Below are 21635 nucleotides of genomic sequence, written 5' to 3' on the forward strand. Positions count from 1 at the left end.
CTAGCAATATCTAAACGTCCATGTGCCTGCTGCGGGACCTGGATAGCCTTCTGACAGCACCTTTTGTTTCTGGAGCAATTTCATCTACATCACCGGTGAGGCACCCTTAATAACAGAAAATGACATGAGAGGAGTACCACCAGGATCCTGGAAGACAGCCCAATGATCAGCCCCAAAGCTGTGCATGATGCTGCTTGATACAGAAGGTTATAAACCAGCAGCTGCTTTATTGTGATCTACAATGGGATGACCCACAAATGAGGTAGCCAGAAGTGCCTAAAGGAGATGTGGAAGTACAGTATCAAATGATCCTTGGACTATAAGCTTAGAGCATGAAAGTAAACTTTGAGGTTATCTCATCCAATCTGCTCATTTTAGAGATAAGGAAACTGAGGCCCATGGAGCTAAAATGTGGAATTAAATAAAGCCTTCTGCTTTTAAGGGAGAATTCATGGGACAGTTTCTAATCCAGGTCCTTAAACTGGAAATCCAAAGCTCTTTTCACCATATGCAAATTCAACAGAGCTGCGGGCTAACAGCAAGAGTAATGACTTAATATGGGACAGCAGCTATGCCAGGGTGCTGCCTTAATGTCAGAAGAAAACAGAAGCATTAAGGAACAGGCAGCTAGCAGCTTCCCAATATGCAAAGAGGTCATGTTCCAAAAGTTTGTTTCTGTGTCATTTGTTTGGAACTTGGAACATATTTTCCCATAAAAAGAATGCTGTAAATAGTGGTTTCTAGGCTAGACAACAAGAGCTTATTTAACCCATAATGCAGCTGAAAGAATATCCTTTTTAAAAAGAGCAGAAAGCAATATTGTTCCAATACTGGTCAATGAATAGGATTATAAAAACAACACTGAATAAGATATATATATATATATATATATATATATATATATATATATATATATATATATATATAAAAATTTCAACTGCTGTTGCTCTAGGAAAGGCTACTTGTGGGCGGGGCGGGGCAATGAGGGTTAAGTGACTTGCCCAGGGTCACACAGCTAGTAAGTGTCAAGTGTCTGAATCCGGACTTGAACTCAGGTCCTCCTGAATCCAGGGCTGGTGCTTTATCCACTGCGCCACCTAGCTGCCCCCAGGAAAGGCAACTTTAAATAGAGGAGGATAAGGCAGTATATGACAATTCAGAAGGGGACTAGGGGACACTTTTGAGGACTTTAGTGGTTAATGTTAATTCTTTATTATGTTTCATTTCAATCCAATACTAATAATATTCTTTTTCTTCAAGATACTGTGTATTTCTAGCACTATTCAAACAGTATGTGTACTCTCCCCCTATTGGGGGTTTCAAAGAAAGAGAGGTTTAGCCAAAGAGCTTACACACTGCCCACCAGGTGGTGCTGGGAATTCAGCATAGCTTGGTTGTCTATCGAAAGTTTGAGGGGCAGCAGTCTGAGCAGGGAAGGGTCAATGAATGCTTAGGTCATTTTTACCTCTGGGACAACAGCAAGTTTGATATAAGTCACTTTTGGAATGTCAATAGGGTAATAAACAGACTAGAATCTCTGAGCTGACTGTGACCTTAAAGTTCATCCAGTGCAAGCTCTTCATTTTAGCACAAAAATTAAGTCAGAATAAGCAATCACATGGTACAAAAAAGAAGCCCAATTCATCTTCCTCCATAAACAGATTCAGTGGTTTAGATCTCCTCTATAATACAGGAAGTTTCTAGTTGTATTCCTATCCTGCAAAGGTACACCAAAAAATGCTAGATTCCCATTTCTTCAAATTGCTCATTTGTTTATAAATATTTCTATTACTACAAGTTATTATAGAATCTAAACAAAATAATATTAATAAGGAGGCAGCTATTCAGGGCTGAACAAAACTACTTGGGTATTTTTAAAATATGCAGTTATACTTTAAAATTAAAATTCAAAATAATGGAACTATCAAGGTGGGACTATTTCTATTATCTTCAATTTTTCTTGCTTTCAGGGATGATATACAAAATCACCTAAAGCATCATCAAAATACACTAGAAAATATTTTCTACTATTAAAAACAGTAACTTCTATCTGGGTTGTGAAATATATTTAGCTACACACGATAACCAACCATAGGCAATAGTAGGACCCCATGAACTGACAGATATTATAAATTAGCTGAAAATAAACATATAATAAGGACTTACTGAGGGCTTCTTTTTTAAAGCTCTTACAACTTGGAGACATTTTTAATTGTCTACACATACCCCAAATACCATTTATAATGCAACACCAAAGAAATGTGACTGATTTTTTTTCAGGTATACAAGATATATGGTGAGTAAAATAACATAAATCATCAGCTTTGTCACACATTTTGTGTGCTATAGATAATGAAAGTTTATTTTGGTATCTTTGACTCTGTAACCTGCAGTCATTTTTAAGCATCTCTAAAGGCACAAGGGCTTTGATAATAGCTATGTTACAGTGGGCTGGTACAGTCCTGTGGACACTTTGAAAGAAGAATTTGCTGAATAATTTATACACAACCTATATAACCTGTCCATCCATGCAGGAATGATCAATGCTTTAACCTAATTAGTGCTGATGTGGCAGAAGAGGGATTTGAACTCAAGTCCTCTCTTCAGATTGATCACTTACTACATGGTGCCATGATGCTGTTCAGTTCTCAGACCAAAATAGAATACAAAACAAATATCGTCAACAACCACCACCAGAGAAAAAGATGTATCGGTAGAACTTTAAGTATCTAAAGATGTTTTTATTTGAAACAAATATAGCTAGTGGGAAGTTAGCGTTGGTTTTCAGTGAAATGGATGGGAGACAAGAACCTGTCATTGGCTGCTGCATTTGACATTGCATGAGGAATACTCAAAACATCAACAATAATAGCCTGCTATACTCAAACTGAGTCATCAAGTTAAAATACCAAAGGGGGAAATGTAGTTCGATACCCAAAGCTCTGGCAGTAAGATGATTCGCCTATTATGCACACTGTAGAAGTCATAATCCCTAAAGCTTTAGCAATCTGATTAAATTTTTCATGAGCCTCACATCACCTTCAGTCTTTAGCTTCATATCCAAGGTAGATAACAACCCACTTCATTAGGCAGCATGGGTGAGAAATAGAGTGTTCTTCGGGATAGTTAAATTTTCCAATATACTGAAAAGTTAAAGCATTTGTGCAGATAAAAGTTCCAGGGTAACACCATAGGATGACAGATTGGCTTCTTTTTTTTTTAAACTCTGAAACTTTCTTTTTAGTTTAAGCCACTGTATTGACAGATCTCTCATTTTGTATTTATGTAATTTAAAACTGATATAAAAGACAGCTAACGAACTGTCAATGAGCATCTAGGTGCACTCAATTCACCAGGACCAAAGAACTGGCAAGTGTGATTGAGGAGCTCATGAGAAATGGAGACTACTGCATGACCAAAGAAGGGCAAGTGCCATATTGGGGGTGGGGGTGGGGCAGTGAGGGTTAAGTGACTTGCCTAGGGTCACACAGCTAGTAAGTGCCAAGTGCCTGAGTTCAAATTTGAACTCAGATCCTCCTGAAACCAGGGCTGCCTGAAATGCCATATTTTTTTAAAGAGCTAGAAACAGTTTTCAAACTAGTAAGCTTGAGTTCATTTCTTCCAAAATGATCAAACATGTTATTATTAAAGGGATTGCCTTTGTGAAAATCTAAAAAAGTAAAGTGGTAATTACATTAAGCCAGCATGACTCCCTGAAAAATTGATCATCTCGAGCAAATCTCTCCATTGGTGGGGAGGGGCAGGGTTACTAGGCTAGTCAATTAGGGGAATGTTGTTTAATTTTCTACAATTGCTAGAAAAGCATGTAACAAAGTCTCTCAGGATATTTTTATACAGATGGTGGAGGGATTTGACATATAGCACAGGAGATTTGGAATTGGATGAATCGCTAGACCCAAAGATTAGTCATTAATGGTTCAATGTCAATTTGGAAGGAGGTCTTAAGTGAAGTGACCCAGGCATCTATATTCAGCCTTATATTGTTTAACATCTTTATCAATAAAGTGAATAAAGAAATTTACCCAAAAAAAGAAAGGAAGAAATTTACTAAACACATATAATATTTCAGATGTGGCTACGCAGTGATGATACAAAGACAAAAAGGAAAAAGAAACAATCCTTACTCACAAATTCACTTCTATCAGGGAAAATCATGTGTCCACATATAAGTATATAAAGAATAAATATATACAGAAAAGAATACAAAATAGGTCCAAGGAAATGAAACATCATGTAATTCTTCAGGGAAGGAGGACACCAGCAGCAGTTAGGAAATCAAGAGAAATCATGTCAAAGGTAGTACTTGGGTTGCCTCTTGATGCAAGTAAAGGATTCTCTGAGGTGGAGGTGAAGAGGGAATACATGGAAAGCACAAGGGGCCAGCAACACAAAGACATGAAGACGGGCATTAGTGCCATGTGTTAGAAGCAAGGAAAAGGCCAGTGTGGCTCAACTGGAGAGTCCAGGAAGGAGCAGAATGCATGAGGCTGGAAAGAGAGACTTGCCAATGACTGTTCTATTGCTCCTCAACTTTAAGCAAGCTAAATGAATGACATACACGTGTGTGTGTGTGTGTGTGTGTGTGTGTGTGTGTGTATCACAGAAGAGAAGACAATAGTCAAATCAACATCTACTGTCTGCATGGTGGCATTGGAAAAAAATACGTGCATACATGAGAATATATAAAGTATTCTAAACACTGGTGAGAGTCAGAAGCAAGTATCTGCAAGTAATGAATGGTATTTGTTTTTCTTATTTGTGGTCAGCTTTGAGTCTATTCTGCTAACTGGTGGCATTTCCTTTTTAGGCATGTATACCAAAGACCTAGTTTATGCTTATTCTCTATTCTTATTTTAAGAAACTAATGTGGTTTCCGGTTCTTTAAGGGCCACCCTCTTTGTAGTCATGTACACATTCCTAGAGTCTACAAACAAAATGAAGGAAGAGGGGGGAAATATTAATGTTGATGAGAAGACTATAATTATAAGATTTTAAAATATACACTATTTGAAAAAATAGTCCACATGGCAGAAGAGGGTTAGGTCTCATATTTTTATGCCCCAAGTCGATGTACTGGTATTATAGGGATCCTTCACTAATACCATTTAATTTGTGTTTTACAGTTTCCAAAACTTATCCTGTATCATATCTTACTGGATACAGCTATCTTATGAGATAGGTGCTGCTCCCTTTTTACTGGTAGGGAGAAAAGATGAGGGAGAAAGATAAAGGTACTTCTTAGAGTCACACAGATAGGAAGTGTCTAAGTTGGAATCTGAACTCTGGTCTTCCAAACTCCAAGGCCAGGGTTCTGATCACTGCGCCAAGCTATCTTCTTGTATTACATAACAGATACATCCTTATCACCAAGGCGACTGAAAGAAACTTGCAAGAAGTCAACTTTCATTTTCTTGTGACCTTTTATTATCAAGTAGAAGATATAGTTTGATGGAGGGAAAATGCCTAAGAGACTGAACTGTACATTTGCATAGGATTAGATGGTGACCATCATGGCATGCTGGGCTCTGAAAGACACCAGCAGTGATAGCCCTGCTGGGCATTCACGTCTCCCCTGCATCAGCAACTCGGTTGTTCTTTGAACATACTGAAAAGGTCTAGAATCTCAACCTGTCAGTGCATCCGTAAAAGGGAAATTAGCCCACCTCACAGTCCTCCACTTGGTGGGGGGTGGGGTGGGTGATGAAAACTTGGACAATGGATCTTCTTTTTCTAGACATCTGCCAGGTGTTTCATAGAGTTGGGTTGTAATCTCACACCTTGACAATAGAAGCAACCACAAAACATGATGTAGTCTATAAGTCTGCCTGAGAAATTCCTTCCTTCAATGCCCATTTAATATGTATTATTCTGGGGGCAGCTAGGTGGCGCAGTGGATAGAGCACCGGCCCTGGAGTCAGGAGTACCTGAGTTCAAATCCGGCCTCAGACACTTAACACTTACTAGCTGTGTGACCCTGGGCAAGTCACTTAACCCCAATTGCCTCGCTAAAAAAAAAAAAAAAGGTATTATTCCCCCAACTCAGCCAATTACTTCCTTATAACATAGACTATCTACAAACTTAATGTTATATTCCCCTAAAATGATTTAACATGCTACCTGTCCCCAGACTCTTAGTCATATCCCATCCATAAGAAAACTAAGTATCATCTGCTCCCCCCTCCCACATCCTCATTAGAGCATCTACAACATGCCTCCAGACACCTCCCCTTAGGGAGTTAGTCACTCAGTTTTGGAATGCCACCCTAGGGCTAAGCTGCACTTCTTGGTGAAAATTCCCCTCATTCAGTACACCTAGCCAGCCCCAGTTCATGTTCAGATATCCCACCAAGCTCATCACCTGACTAGCTGCTGTGCCTCATACGTGTAACTCTCCCCCCTTTGCTCTGGGAACAACAATCAAATCAATTCTGTTATTGTTATTGGAAAGGTCATGAATACCATAGATGGTTGCTGCCTTGTGGCTCTGCCTACCCTCTGTGCCCCCCTACAACAAAACTCCCTTTTCTGCCCATCACTAACTACATGTGTGGTCTCTCTCCTATTAGAATGTAAGCTCTTTGAGGACAATGAACTTTTGCATCTATAACCTCAGCACCTAGCAGAATGTCTGGGAAATACTAGGCATTTAATAAATGCTAAAAAGCATTTTAATATATAAATATATTTAATATATAAAAAGCATTCATTCAAGTGACTCCATGTGACTTCAACATAGTGGATAGATGTTCATCTTGCTCACTCTTAGGATCCAGAAAGTAGAAATTAGGAGACCTACTGCCACTAACTTTTCCATGTTTACCTCAGGAAGTCCTTAAATTTCTCTGCATCTTTGTGGGCAGTACTTGCCTGCCTTAACTAATCTTATTAAGTCTTATGAAAATAGAAGCAATGGTAGCAAGGAAGAACTTTGTGTTCTTAGGAGAAAACATCAGCAATGCGTGTGTGTGGATGTGCCTAATGATAGGGCACATTTGTCAACCTAGATGAACAATTTTAACTCCCTTCTCAGAGCGTGATCACTGCTGCCCACACTCCTAAATCCAGCGGGGGTATGCCCATATTGGTGTCTTGCTGTCACTGCAGAATGTTCTCCAGCTAAAGAGGCTGAAGGCTCTTGCACTGTCTAATGTACCTGGCACATGCAGGCACCACTGTGGTCTTCTAAGTCCTACTGCCCCATCACCTCTCTTTCCTAATTGTGTTCCCTGGGAAGACACCACCAAGCAGACCACTTCACCAGCTGCTTTGCCTCATGACTAACTCAGGAAAGCACTTGGTTCAAGGGAGAAGAGGACTAATTTTGGTTTAGAACAGCAAGTTTGAGAAGATACAGAACATCCAAAAGCCGTCCAGGAGATACTGAGCTATGTAAGATAAACTCAACCAACAGGGGAGTCAAACTCCAACGTTCTAGGATGAAAGATCCAGAACTGGAAAGGGGCTCATAGCCTCACAGAACCACAGCTAGTGGGACCCTATCCAACTCTCCCATTCATAGATTAGGGAACAGAGGCCCAAGGACTTTAAGTGACTTGCTCAGGGTCACAGAGAGATAAGTATCAGAAGAAGGACATGATCCCAGGCCCCTTGACTACCCCTGCCCCTCACTGACCTTGTTGATGTCATTAGAGTAGATGGAATCATCGAGGAAAAGTCTGCAGAATTAGAGGAGTAAAGAGCCAGTAGCTTATATTTGGGCTAGACCCAGATTAGGGGATGGAAAGAAGTTCGGCTATAAAAAACATCACAAAGAAGAAAAAGCTAAAGAGGTAGATGAGCCAGCACGGGGTCAGGTCATGGAAATTTGGAGAGAAGAGATAGCGCCACTACAAAGGAGGTACTCGAGGGCATCAGATACTTCCCCAGGAGACAGGAAGCACAAGCAAGAAAAGACCATTCATTGGTGAGGGTGGGCAGTAGCCCATTTGCAGCTGGGTAGTACAATGATTAGAATGCTGGACCTGCAGTCAGGAAGACTCATCTTCCTAAGCAAAACTGGCTGCAGACACTTCCTAGCTGTGTGACCCTGGGCAAGTCACTTGACCCGATCTGCCTTGGTTTCTTCATCTGTAAAATGATCTGGAGAAGGAAATGGCAAAACCAGTCCAGTATCTTTACTGACCCCAAATAGAGCCTCAAAGAGTCGGACACGACTGAACAACAAGAGCTTATTAGTTACCTTCACACAAAGCAGCTGCAGCAGAATGGCGAATTCCATCTCCACTCTTCTGGAATTTGGCAGTTTTCAAGGACTGGCATATTGTACTTGAACCATTTCCTAATAATGGCTGCCTATGTTCATAGCAGATTTGCTCAGTAAAAATCTTATGGTTTTATGAAAGCTTTCATGTTTCAACACATTCTCCAACAAACTGATTTCTAAGCCCCTCTGTGGTTAAAATGTAAAGTTTTCTTTAGTTATTCTCTTTGTTATTTGTTTTTATATGAATACCTTTACTCCCAATTTAATCTATCGGCTTTTCAAGTCTGTAAATACACTCAAAGAAGCTTCACGATCTTGAGGCAGAATGTGCAGAAGAATTTTTAAAAAAATTTCCTTTTATCCAGATACTCCCTGTGGGCAAGAGGGCAGCATGTTCCATCTTGAACCTCCCTGCAGATTCATATACTGTGGGTATAGTTACCAGTTTGATGTTCTGAATGACCAGATAATGGTTCTTAATTGGCTCATCACTGAAGCTTCAGCCCAAAAGCAGAAAAATGAATTTAGATCCAATATTAACAGGTGATAATTAAATTATGGGTTCTGCATGCTTAATGTCTTGTTGTAAGGCAAGATGAGGCAACCAGAGGCCATTAACTTTAGTAATTGGAGCCAGTATCTATCTTAAGTGGAGTTTTATAGTACATTAGCAATGGCTGATTAGTGTTAAATCATAAAATAAATTTTGTTTTTTGTTTTGCTTACTAAAGCACTTTTTACTCATTCCACTCAACTCACTTCATACCTGTACCTTTAAATATGCAAACTCAATTTTCAGAAATAACGTTAGCTTTTAAGGAAAAGGAGGTTGTGTGTATCTACTTTGTGTTCTGAATACTCCTGCTGTGATTGACTGACATTCAATCATTACTACTCCTCTATATTTAACATAGGTTAAACACGTATAAAATGAACTAATTAGTCAGTTTAAAACAGGATGGCAACAAGAACCTTTTTGTTATCATTAACAGATACTTTTTTTTTTTGCATGTGCAAATACTGTGTGAGAAGCAACAGGTGAAGACAGACCAGAACTCTGGGCTGAAAAAGAAATAAAGTGAGTAAGGTCTAGTCTGGGTGTTACAAGTATCTCTATGGTAGGAGAGGGAAGAAGAACAGGAAGACTGGTCTGTATTTCCTCACTATCAGAATTCACGGAGCCACATTTGCTTTCCAGAATCAGAGAGCTGGACCGGCCCTCTCCACCATCTAGGCAATCAGGCCTTTGCTTGAATCCCCCATGTGACTGTGTTGTAACTCTGTGTGTGTGTGTGTGTGTGTAGGCGTGCTAACACATTTCCCTACCTTCTGAGGAAGCCCACTCCACTACGCAACATTACTTATTCATACGTTTCACATTTGGGCATTTACATGGGACATAACTGTGTGTGCTTTCTTCTTGCACTGAGTCTAAATCTACCTCTCTCCAAGATCTGCTCTTGGGACCATGGAGAATAAATCTGAGACCCCTTCCATATGAAAATCCTTAAGGTAACAAAGACACTCATTACCTCTCCTCCGGATCTGCTCTTCTCCAGACTGAATACGCCCATTTAGGCAACGGTCTCCCGTGGTTTTACCCACCTGTTCACCTGGCTCGGGATGGTCTACAGTTTGTTAATGTCCTAAAGGGCTGTCCCTACAAGCAAACACAACCCAACAGATGTGGCCAGACATAGAGTGAGGCTCTCTGTGCATTCTAGGCACTGGACCTTTCAGTGAAGTTGAAGTTCCCAACTCTTTGGGACTGCCATGTCTCATTTTTAACTCCTATTGAGCTTGCAGGAGACTCATTTTACACAAACTCAATCTACTGGCTATGCCTCTTCCTCCACCCCCTCCCCTTACCTTGTGCTCCTGAGGTGGACTGATTTCAGTCCACGGGGAGGGCTTAGCACTTATTATCTCTGCAAATCACCACCTTATTGAATTGGTCCCATCACTCCTGGATCCTGCCTCCCTCCACATGAGCTACTTCTGTTGACAAATCCAAGTCTAGCACTTAACCTCAGCTCTGTGCTACTTGAGTGACCCTGGGCAAGTCTCTTAATTAGTGTTCCAATTTCCTCATTAGAATGTAACCTCCATGAAGGCAGAGACAGTGTTTGCCTTTCTTGTATCCCCATGCAGCACAGAGCCTGACACACTCACAATTCTCCTCCTCCTTCTCTTCCTCTTCCTCCTCTTCTTCTTCTTATAATGCAGAGATGGAATTAAATGTAAAGACTTGCCAAAAATCTTAATTTGTCCATATATTTATATATAGGGCAATGAGGTGGCGCAGTGAATAAGGTATCAGGCCTGGAGTCAAGAAGACTCTTCTTCCTGAGTTCAAATCTAGCCTCAGACACCTACTAGCTGTATGACCCTAGGCAAGTCACTTCACCCTGTTTGCCTCAGTTTTCTCATCTGTAAAATGAGTTGAAGAAGGAAATGGCAAACCACTTCAGCATCTTAGCTAAGAAAACCCCCAAAACAGGTCACGAAGAGTAGGACCCAATTGGAATAACTAAACAACAAAACATGTTTAAAGAAATAGACTTGGGGCAGCTATGTGGCATAGTGGATAGAGCACCAGCCCTGGATTCAGAAGGACCTGAATTCAAATGTGACCTCAGACACTTGATACTTACTAGCTGTGTGACCCTGAACAAGTCACTTAACCCTCACTGCCTCCCCCCCAAAAGACTTGTATTACTTTCCCAAACGTAAGCCACTCTAACCAAGTATTTCCTAGTTGATGTCTTAGGTACAGGACAGGCAATCGGAGGGACAGGATTCACACCTGAGTTCTGTCATCTTCCACCTGTCTGACTTTGTGCAAGTCACTTCATCTATCTTGGTCTGTTTCTGTATCAATAAAAAATGGGGGAGCTGGACTAGGTGAATTCTAAGCTCCCTTCTGGCATTTGAATTAGTATATGAACAATCAGTGGCTCAGTGTTCTGGTCCTTAACAGGTTTTCTCAAGTAGGTTAAGCATGCTCCTTGAAATATCTTTTGCACTGTGTTTCATGAACTGGCAAACTTCTTTATTTTTAATGTAAGTGAAAGTAAATTCTGGAGAGCTGGTTCTGGTTTACTGTAGTTTCACTGACTACTACATTCTAAGGCTGGCTCTCAATACAGTAAGGACACAAAAGCACAAGATAAAAAATGAAAGATGCTATTGTTTGTAAATGAAACAATGACTAAAAACCATTATTGATACAACCTCAAGCTACTTGTTAATGACATGTTTCTCAGCTACTCAGCCAGGATTAATAGAGTACCAATGAAATTACTCATGGATCACCGAGCAATTCATATGCTCAGTGTCTCCTATTACTTTAGATTTATTTGTGACCTTAACAGAAATTACAGGACCTATGATACATTATAAAGCAGATCATGTTTAGAGGGGGAAATGGCAGCCAAAGGAAGCTTACATAGTCTGCCCTCCTTCCCCAGGTCCTGCCCTAGTGATTCGGACAGCACAAGCTCCAGGTTGGCAGGGGGTGGGGGCAGGAGAAGAGGACCAGCTGCAGCGCTTCACTCTCCCGTATCTTTAAGTGTGCTTTTCTTGTTTGCTCACCCACACCGCTCTTTAGCTGTTCCAGGCCCCACAGTGCACACACAATTATTCAAACTGGGAGTCTGTGCTAGAAAATGAAATGAGGAAAAAGAGGGACATTCCAAACGGAGTGGTTGCAAATCGCAGGCTGAATTGAGTGCTGTTAACCCCCTGCCACCTCTAACTCGAGGACAGTGCAGTTGGAACAGCAGGAAGCTGAAATAGCGGTGAGTGCTTAGAGATGCCCGCTCTTGACAATCAGAAAGGCAATGGGATGGTGAGGTTTTCTTCTGTGGGCATCATCTTACAGATCTTAAAATACATATGACTAAGACTGATACGAGTTCACACTCGGGGGAAATGATAAAAGACAGCAGAGCTCCCTCTGAGGAGGTCATTAGGACTGAAGAAATCTTTACAGTCTTTTCTAAACAATCTATTATTTTTCAAGAAGTTGTTTCAACTTGTCCAATTTCTATATAAACTAACAATCAGCTCTGTTTCAGAATTGCAAGGACTCTGCATGAACTTCTCTTCACCATATACCATGGGAATTTCATAGAATTTAAGACTTCAAGAGAGCTTACAGATCATTTCATTCAACTCACTTTTCAAATAAGAACATTGAGGCAAAGAATGGAAGGGAATCAATTATATTAAAATAGTTATCAAAAGTTTTTAAAAATTCACAGACCCAGGGGCAGCTAGGTAGCACAGTGGATAAGGCACTGCCTGGATTCAGGAGGATCTGAGTTCAAATCCAGCCTCAGACACTTGACACTTACTAGCTATGTGACCCTGGGCAAGTCACTTAACCCCGATTGCCTCACCCCCCCAAAAAAAGTCACAAACCCTAAGGTAAAGACTCCTGCCATACTGCAGCAGTCAAAAAGGGCAGTCATTGGCACATCATAATGGCTACCATTTTTTTTTTAACCAAATCAAAGATTGATTTTAAAAGCATCATTTTCAGGCATTCTATTTTGTGGGAAATTCTTAGGGTTTTGTTGGTGGTGTTTTGGTGGCCTATGATTTCACTGGTATAGAGAATTCTAGGTATGAAACTTCCCTCCACTACTGCATAACTCACCAGTAATTTAGATTTTAAAAGAAGTACACTGTGATAAGTGTTTTTTTTTTTGGTTTTAAGAGCCTAAAATTGACTGCCCAAAGTGACTCAGTGATTATAGGTCATGGGCAGGATCTGAATCTTAGACTTCTCAACTCCCTGAGGCCCAAGCTCTCTCTCAATTGACTAGGCCTTGCTAAACTCTGAAGCTGCAGAGACTTTCTATCTCTAGCTGAAACACTTTACTTCTCCAGATGCTAATAGAGCTACTGCATCTTTTAAAATCCTTCCCTCAGCTCACTTAAGCTCTTTTCTCTCCCCCTCTCCCCCTCCCCCCCATTTCCACACCCTCCTGCTACATCTAAGAATTCGTTCTCCTAGCCTCAGATAAGGCCCGGTGATGCCTCCCTCCTCCCAAACACATTCTCCCGCCATCTCCAGTCTAGAACCTTCTCCAGAAGCCTCACTTCTACCCAGGGGGGAGATGATGAAGTGACCCTATCTCTAGGAAGCTTGAATATCTCCCTTCAATTTCCAGGGTTCATTCCCCAGCCCACCAACTAAGTAGGTGTGTCCCTCTGCTTGTTCCAATACAAATGTGACAGAAGCCCAGGGTTTGGCAATTCCAGAGATAAGATCATGCTCCCGAGAACACTGTGTACGGCCCTTTACAGAGAAAACCTGCAGAACGTGAGTTTTTAGCCTGTTTCCCAGGACTAGCATTAAAATGTGTTTTGTTGGCTGCTTAGGTAGCAAGAGGGAGGGATAAGTGATGAAAGGCCCTAGTGCTCCACAGATCTACATGTAATACCAGACTCCTGGCAGCAGAGATCTGGAGCTGGAAGGGCCCCCTCGGAGCCCATCCATTTTACAGATGAGGAAACTGGAGGGCCTGGAAAGTGGTCAATCAGCCAGTCAACAAACCTTCCCTAAGAGCTTTCCATGTGCTGGCACTGATGGCAGACAGGTGTGGAATTTGCACCCAGGTCCTCTGACTGCACAGTCAGAGTCGATGTTATTAACTGAATTTGGGGGAGAACTTGATTCTGCTACAGCTGGTTTCTATTTTGTGCATTATCCTGAGAGGAGGCTTTAGAGGCTTCCCCAGCCGGCCCACGGGCTCCATGACACAAAAGAGAAGGACGACTTCCTTTGGGAGATCCGCGGGAAGACACGGACAAGAGAAATGTAGGTGGGTTTAGAGCTGTGCCCTTGGAAGACGTCCTCACTGAGGAGGAGACCCCCATCCCCACCCCAGAAACGCTGATGTAGGCTGGTGTCCGTGGTGGGTGTAGATCAAGAGGAGGCTTAAAAGCCAATAGTCCTGATCCCTATTTGTTACTTTTTTTTAGATGAGGAAATCGGCTCCTTCCCAACTGAGCTTTATGTAGATAGTTTACCTGGCTTGGCTTATGAGTGCCTACATGCCAGGCTCTGAGCCTAGTGCCCTCCCTGGCACAGTTGGGACAGTCATCGTCACTGAGTCACAGCCCAAAGGGGCCTTGGAGAGCATCTTCATTTACATGAGGAAGTGAGAGGTGAAGGGCCTTGCCTAGGGTTACCAGGAAAGGTAGTGAGTGTGTGTGCAGCCAAGTCTTGTGTGTAACCAGGCTTCTTTAGCCCCCCGAACTTAGAAAAGGGATGAACAGAAATGAACACTGGAAAAAAGAACCACTATTTTGTTTTAAATTAAAGCGATGTCAATTGGAAAAAAAGAGAGAGGGGGAGGAAGGCCGTAGATTAAGGGTTCTTAAGCAGGGCCTCTGTGAACTTGGATGAAGAAAAAAAAGACATCTTTTCACCAACCCTCAAACTGAAATTTCTTATTTCCTTCAATAATACTTTAAAAATAAATTCTTCTGAGAGGGGATCCAGAGGTTTCATCAGACTGCTAGAGGCATCTATGACATGGAAATGTTAAGAACCTCACATGGAAATGGATTGTGAGGTGGGCCCAAACTGCAGCAGAACTGCAGGATAAGCTAGGGAAATAAGACGGAGAGATGAGGAAAAAAATTTGTTAAAGAAGTATGTTTAGGGACAACATATATTAAAAAAAAAAAAAGCAGCGCTCCATGTAAAAAAAGACAGAAAGTAACAATGAACAGAACAGAAAAGGTTTCAGTAGAATAATGAAGCCGCTCTCTACAAAGTATCGAACAGAGCTCAGAGACAGTGATTGGTATGGGGCACCTTTTCCCCACTACCAGATAATAAACAGCTTAAGTATAGACAGCCTGGCCCCTCTCCCCCATTACATAAAATTACCCTGTGCTCTCCCGGCAGATAGCTTGGCTTAGGGACCTCCAGACATAAGAGGACAGCAGCAATTACACTTACTAGCAGAGAATTCCAAGAGATGGAGATCAGTCCTCTCACTTCAGGGCATAAAAAGATCATTGGACACAATCACAATGAAATTTCTCCCTTCTACATGGTGTTGCCCAAGTAGGGGGATCAGCACAGTTTTGTGCCTTCTTCTGATTCAAAGGTACTAGCTGGGTCAGAGACAGGGTGCCAGACCAGAGGAGGGCATACCCTGAGTGTGTACTTAATGCTTCAACAGGCCTGGTTGTTAACTTTCCAGTCATGCTGGGCTAAAAATAACAAAACAGAGCCCGTCATCCCAAATGTATAGTAAGAGACGTGGGATGGAACAACTTGTAATAAATTGGCAGTCTTAGGAAATATGACCCCACCATGTTACTTAATGGGAGGAAATGAAATTTCAACTGAGCTATGCCTTAAAAAACCTCGGAAATATGTTATAGCTAAATAGAAGAAATAACCATTATTTATCATAAATGCTGAGGCTAAAGGAGAGATCCAGACCAATCAGGACAATAACTTTTGAAAGGCCATTGATCTGAGAGAGCAGTTATCAAGGAACACCATTATTACTGGGAGCACAAAGCTTCTTGGGACTGCTTCGTCATACACATTTTGATGTTGAAAAGATTCCCCCTCATTCAGACAGAATCTTTGACCCAAGGGCGGTATCAAAGTCCTAAAAAAATAAAGGTTTCAAACACAGACCCAGCCCTGGGGTCTGTTAGCAGGTTGCCTCCCAAACAGTCTCTGGGATTCCCGATTTCACAAGTCCAGGAGTCTCTGAGAAACCTTTTTTCTGCCTTTCTCTCAATTTCTAAACTTGTCTTTTCTAGGACAAGCTCTTTTAAACCATTTCTAAAGTTTGCAGACTTTGTTGAAATAAGGAATAGATAAAAGTAGCCCTGAGTTCAAATGTGATTTCAATGTCATTAAAGCAGTTAAAACTGACCATGAGTGGCAGCATGGCACTGTACAAGAAATGTCCAGGGGCCCAAGGCCAGGTCTGATTCCATCATGTCCCACCTGTCACTAAATAAGCAAATGGGGCTGGAGGAGGGGAGGGGGTGGTGGAAGCAGCAAGAATCAATGCTATATGCTGATATTTCATTGTAATATATGAGAGAACTTAAAAAATCGTTGCAAAATAACCATCCATTCATTCCCAATGTTGGGTGGATCTCCATGTTGAATTTTTGTCAGAAGGGGGAGTAGAGTCACAAAGGATAAACTATTTACTCAACAATCAAAACCCAAAGTCACTGTTCTTTCATTAAAATAACAACAACAGGGGCAGCTAGGTGGCGCAGTGGATAAAGCACCGGCCCTGGAGTCAGGAGTACCTGAGTTCAAATCCGGCCTCAGACACTTGACACTTACTAGCTGTGTGACCCTGGGCAAGTCACTTAACCCCCATTGCCCCGTAAAAAAAAAAAAAAAATAACAACAACAACAACAAACAAGAAGAAGATATCAAAGTTAAAGTCCAAGTCATTGAGCTTAAGGTTTAGCATTTCCTTTTTTTCTTTTTTTAAAGTGAGGCGATTGGGGTTATGTGACTTGCCCAGGGTCACACAGCTAGTAAGTGTTAAGTGTCTGAGGCCGAATTTGAACTCAGGTCCTCCTGACTCCAGGGCCGGTGCTCTATCCACTGCGCCACCTAGTTGCCCCTAGCATTTCCTTTTAACAACTGCTGAGGCTTGTGGCCATTGTTTAAATTGAACATTATTATCCAGTTTTGAATTCCCTTCCATGTTCCAAAATAATCTTTGATGATGCCGAAACAAAATATGGGCTATTAAAGCAAAGTCTTCCTAAAACATGCTAGCTAAAAGAGGCAGGAGGATTCTTTGAAAAGAGGCAGGGGCAGCTAGGTGGTGCAGTGGATAGAGCACCGGCCCTGAAGTCAGGAGTACCTGAGTTCAAATCCGGCCTCAGACACATAACACTTACTAGCTGTGTGACCCTGGGTAAGTCACTTAACCCCAATTGCCTCACTTAAAAAAAAGAAAAGAAAAGAAAAGAAAAGAGGCATTAAATCTTACATCTCATTTTCCACACAAGACAACTTGGTAATTTGTAATTTAGTATAATATTAAACTGTTTTCTAATGCTAACTGGACTAAAGAAGCTGACTTTATAAAAGGAATTCTGCAAAAAGGCCTTTAAGAGGAAGGAGGATTTTTTAAAATATAAATTAATCCTCCTCTAATCAGTTTAGCACATTGGGGTTTTTGACCACCATATTTTTTTTAGTAAATTGAGGCACAGCTTTAAAAGAACGATTACATAAGAACTAAAGTAACATGTAGTTTTCCTTTAACAAACCAATTGTCTAAAAGCTGTGCAGGAGAAAGAATTCTGTATTTAGAATCAGGATTCTGATTCTGTCACTTTTCATTTCTGTGACCTTGAACAAGTCACTTAACTCTCTGAGAAACAATTTCCTCATCTGTAAGCTAAGGATAATGGACTCGATAACCTCTAAGATCCCTTCTATTTCCAAATCTATGAGCCCATGTTATTCTGAAATTTTTTGAATCCTTAAACTCATATCTTGATGGTCTAAGGAATACTATAGGAACGAAGATACACAGATAAAAATTTCTAATGATCCCTGTTCTGTGAAATGCTGCTCAGAGCAGTTTAGCTATATCAACGAGTTGGAGAATAATATTGAATATCAAAAAACACAACAATATTAACAATATCTTGAAGTAATTTTTAAAAAATTTACTGCTGAGGAGTTCCTAATAGCTCAGATGAGCTTCCAACATAATATAGTTCTCCTCCACACTGGAATAGCTTATTGATTTTTCCATAAGATGTGATGACTTTTCATTCAAACAGATCAGAATGCGATGGGAACACTTCTCCACTGTGCCATGCTCATGTGAAATTTCTGACTGACAGCCTTTCAAAACACAGCAATAACTCATTTATCGGGCACGGAGGGCAAAGGAGTTGTTCCCCCTAAATGGGTTTTCTAGGTAACTCGAGTTTAACCCTTTAAGCCACAAAAGGATTTTTTTTTTTATTTTGACTCTCTTTAAAAGACATCTTGCTCAAATGTATTTCATACTCACAATGACCAATGTTGGCCCCAGAGAGTCAATGATGAAACGTATCTTTGTCCTCAATGGGGGGCAGGGAGGATTATGGGTTGGGAATGAGAGCAAGATGGTCAGATGTGCTCGAGGTGTTGGTCTGTTTGGGCTGACTATTCTCTGTTCCAAGAGTGGGTTCATTTGTGACAAAAAGGGGAGAATTACATTGGGAAGTGGAAGCGATACAAAAAAGGCATCAATAAAATATGTTTTAAAAACAAAACCCACTGCATCCTACCCCACCTTATTGCACAGCATTGAATATAACTGAATTCCTAGGAGCATGTGGGATGACAATGTGGCCTTGGACTGCACCCTGCTACTGATCAGACCTTAGGTTACTGAAGGACTAATTTCTCAAATATAACCTTTAATGTAAACAGGAGAGTTTAGAGTACAAGCTAGCTGATGTCTGAGATGACTTCATTTCTTTCTTTGTGGCCTCACACAGCAGATGCCTAATAAATCTTTACCAAATTAAATTAAAGCATATTTTTAGGGCTAAAATTTAAATTATGATCATCATTTTGCCGTTCAGCACAGTCACACTGAGTAAAGTCTTGTCCTCAAGATCAGAATTATAATAATAATCAATAATATTATTAATTACATCATAATGAGTTCACATATACATAGGATTAAAGTTTGCAAAGTACTTTACATCTGTCCTCTCATTGGCTTTTGAAACAACTTGGAGGTAAGTGCCATTATTACCTCCTTTTTTCAAGATGAGGAAACTGAGGTTCAAAGGTTAAGTGATTCACACCTGTGAGTTAAGTTATTAAGTGAGTGAAGGGGATTCCAACCCAGGTCTTTCTCTGCTCAATCTATTATGTCCCTCCTGCCTCCCACTTCTTTTTCTTTTTCTTTCTTTTTTTTCTTTTTTTCTTTTTGTGGGGCAATGAGGGTTAAGTAACTTGCCCAAGGTCACACAGCTAGCAAGTATCAATTATCTGAGGCCAGATTTTGAACTCAGGTCCGCCTGAATCCAGGACTGATGTTTTATCCACTGCAGCGCCACCTAGCTGTCCCCTCTCCTACTTATACTGTCGATTCCTATTTTCAGTGAAGCCCTTCTCAGAGATTCTTAGAAACATAAAACAGGTAGAAAGTAATATACAATGTAGAAAAATACAATAATTTGAAGGAACAAAATCACTTTATTTCGGGAGTTCCAAATGCTCCATAAAAGCTTATAATCAAATGGAGTTCTGCTCTTCTTTAGAATAGCATATTGATTTTCCCCAAGCGATGAGAACTCTTCATTCAAAAAGATTAAAATACTATAGGAATAAGCATGGTTAAATTTTACATTCCTGGTCTCTTTGTACACACTGGATGTAGCCATGAAAATGGCCCGCAGAAAGGGTTCCCCTCACCCCACCCCTCCTCATACCCTGACTTCTTGTTAACCTCGATACATCTTTCTTAAGGTCTCCTCGCCATTCCATTCTTCAGAGCTCTACGCGCAAAGAGCTCTGAATTGGAGAGGGAAAGGAGATTGTTCTGCTTTCTCTCCTTCAACAAGCAAATAATTATTAAGTATTTTGTTATTGTTGTTCTTCAGTTGTTTCAATTGTTAGGGCACCCAACATTCGAGGTTGCCCATGGTCACTAGTACTGAGTGTGAGGATCTCTGTCCTGGTCCTGTGGCTTGGCAGCCTCTTGGTTTGGTGCTCATTGGAGCTGAGAGGTAGCAGATCCTCACAGCCTGATGAGTTGCCACTCTGCCCAAAGCCATACAACCCCTACTCTTCTCTTCCCCATGTGTAACCATCCGCACTCCTTTCATCTTTTCTCATGGGTGCTGTTTTCCAACCCTTTCATCATTTTCATGGCCCACTTCTGATCCCACTCTATTTTCTTTAAATCCTTCTTTAAAGTCTCCTTGTCTACACAATGGCAGTAATAACACTGCCTTCATGAGGTTTCTGTGTGATTTAACTAGCAAAATGATCATAAAAGCACTCAGCAAGCACAACGTGCTGTATGAATGCTGAATAATGATGCTAATAAAGAAATCCCTGGGAAGATGTACTCACACCTTAACGACTACTCCTAGACTGTATTTACCGGTAGCTAGACAACAACATATTGGTGTGAAGAGGTGTGCGCTCATCCAACTATACCTGAGACTTAAGACTGTTTCAATGATGCAGATGCCCAGAAAACTGGGCTTCACCCGCTTCAATTCATCAATCATTAAAAGTGCCTACTATGGGGGCAGCTAGATGGCGCAGTGGATAGAGCACTGGCCCTGGATTCAGGAATACCTGAGTTCAAATCCAGCCTCAGACACTTGACATTTACTAGCCGTGTGACCCTGGGCTAGTCACTTAACCCCAACTGCCTCACCAAAAAAAAAAAAAAAAGTGCCTACTATGTGCCAGGCACTTCACTGAGAACCAGGGATACAAAAGGGGGGAAAGACAGTCCTGACTTCAAGCTTACAGCCTAATGGTGGACACAGCAGGAAAACAAGTACACACAAAGCCAGACCTATACAGTAGAAACAGGAAATGATCGACAGAGGGAAGGCCCTGGAGTTAAGGGGGCTTGAGGAAGGCTTCCTGTAGAAGGCAGGATTTTCATTGGGACTTACTGCAATGTTCCAGGCGGGCGGGGGTGAGGGCCTGCACCAAGGTGGAGGCAGTGTCCGAGGAGGGGAACGGGCATAGTCAGGAGATCTTGCAAAGAAGAAATCGACTTGCCTTGGCAACAGCTTGGATATGGGGCAGAGGGAGAGTGAGGAATCCAGGATGCCTCCTAGGTCATGAGCCTCAGGATCTTAGAGGATGGTGTTGAGAGAGAGAGAGAGAGAGAGAGAGAGAGAGAGAGAGAGAGAGAGAGAGAGAGAGAGAGAGGGTGTTTGGGGGGGGGGCTAGGCGGAAAGATAATGAGTTCTGATTCAGAGATATTGAATTTAAGATGCATATTGAACATTCAGTCTGAGATGTCTGAAAGGTATTTGGAGGTTGTAGGTCAGGATAAGTAGATTTGAGAATCAACAGCACAGAGGTGGTAATTAAGTCCATGGGAGGTGATGAGATTACCAAGTGAAGAGGATCCAGGATAGAACCCTGAGGGTTCTCCAGTGAAGAAGGTGTCATCTGGAGGAGGATCCAGCAAAGGGGGAGTGGCTAGAGGTAGGTGGGTGAGGTGCCTTGAAAGTTTAAACAAGAGTGATCAGCAGTGTCAAAGGCTGCAGGGAAGAAAAGAAGAGTGAGGAACTGGAGAAAAGGACACTGGATCAGGTGACGAAGAGATCACTGGACATTTTGGCAGTTTCGGTGGAATGACAAGTTTGGCAGCC

At 41.4% G+C, this 21635-nt stretch overlaps 1 protein-coding gene across 1 annotated transcript in view; it reads right to left on the reverse strand.

Moving 5' to 3' along the window:
- The window catches only part of LOC122728170 (ubiquitin-conjugating enzyme E2 E2), a 414041-nt gene that overhangs the window by 246137 nt on the left and 146269 nt on the right, over positions 1-21635 (reverse strand). The gene's annotated exons all lie outside the window — the stretch shown is intronic.

The sequence above is a fragment of the Dromiciops gliroides genome, chromosome 5, assembly GCF_019393635.1.
Source record: "Dromiciops gliroides isolate mDroGli1 chromosome 5, mDroGli1.pri, whole genome shotgun sequence".
NCBI lineage: Eukaryota > Metazoa > Chordata > Mammalia > Microbiotheria > Microbiotheriidae > Dromiciops > Dromiciops gliroides.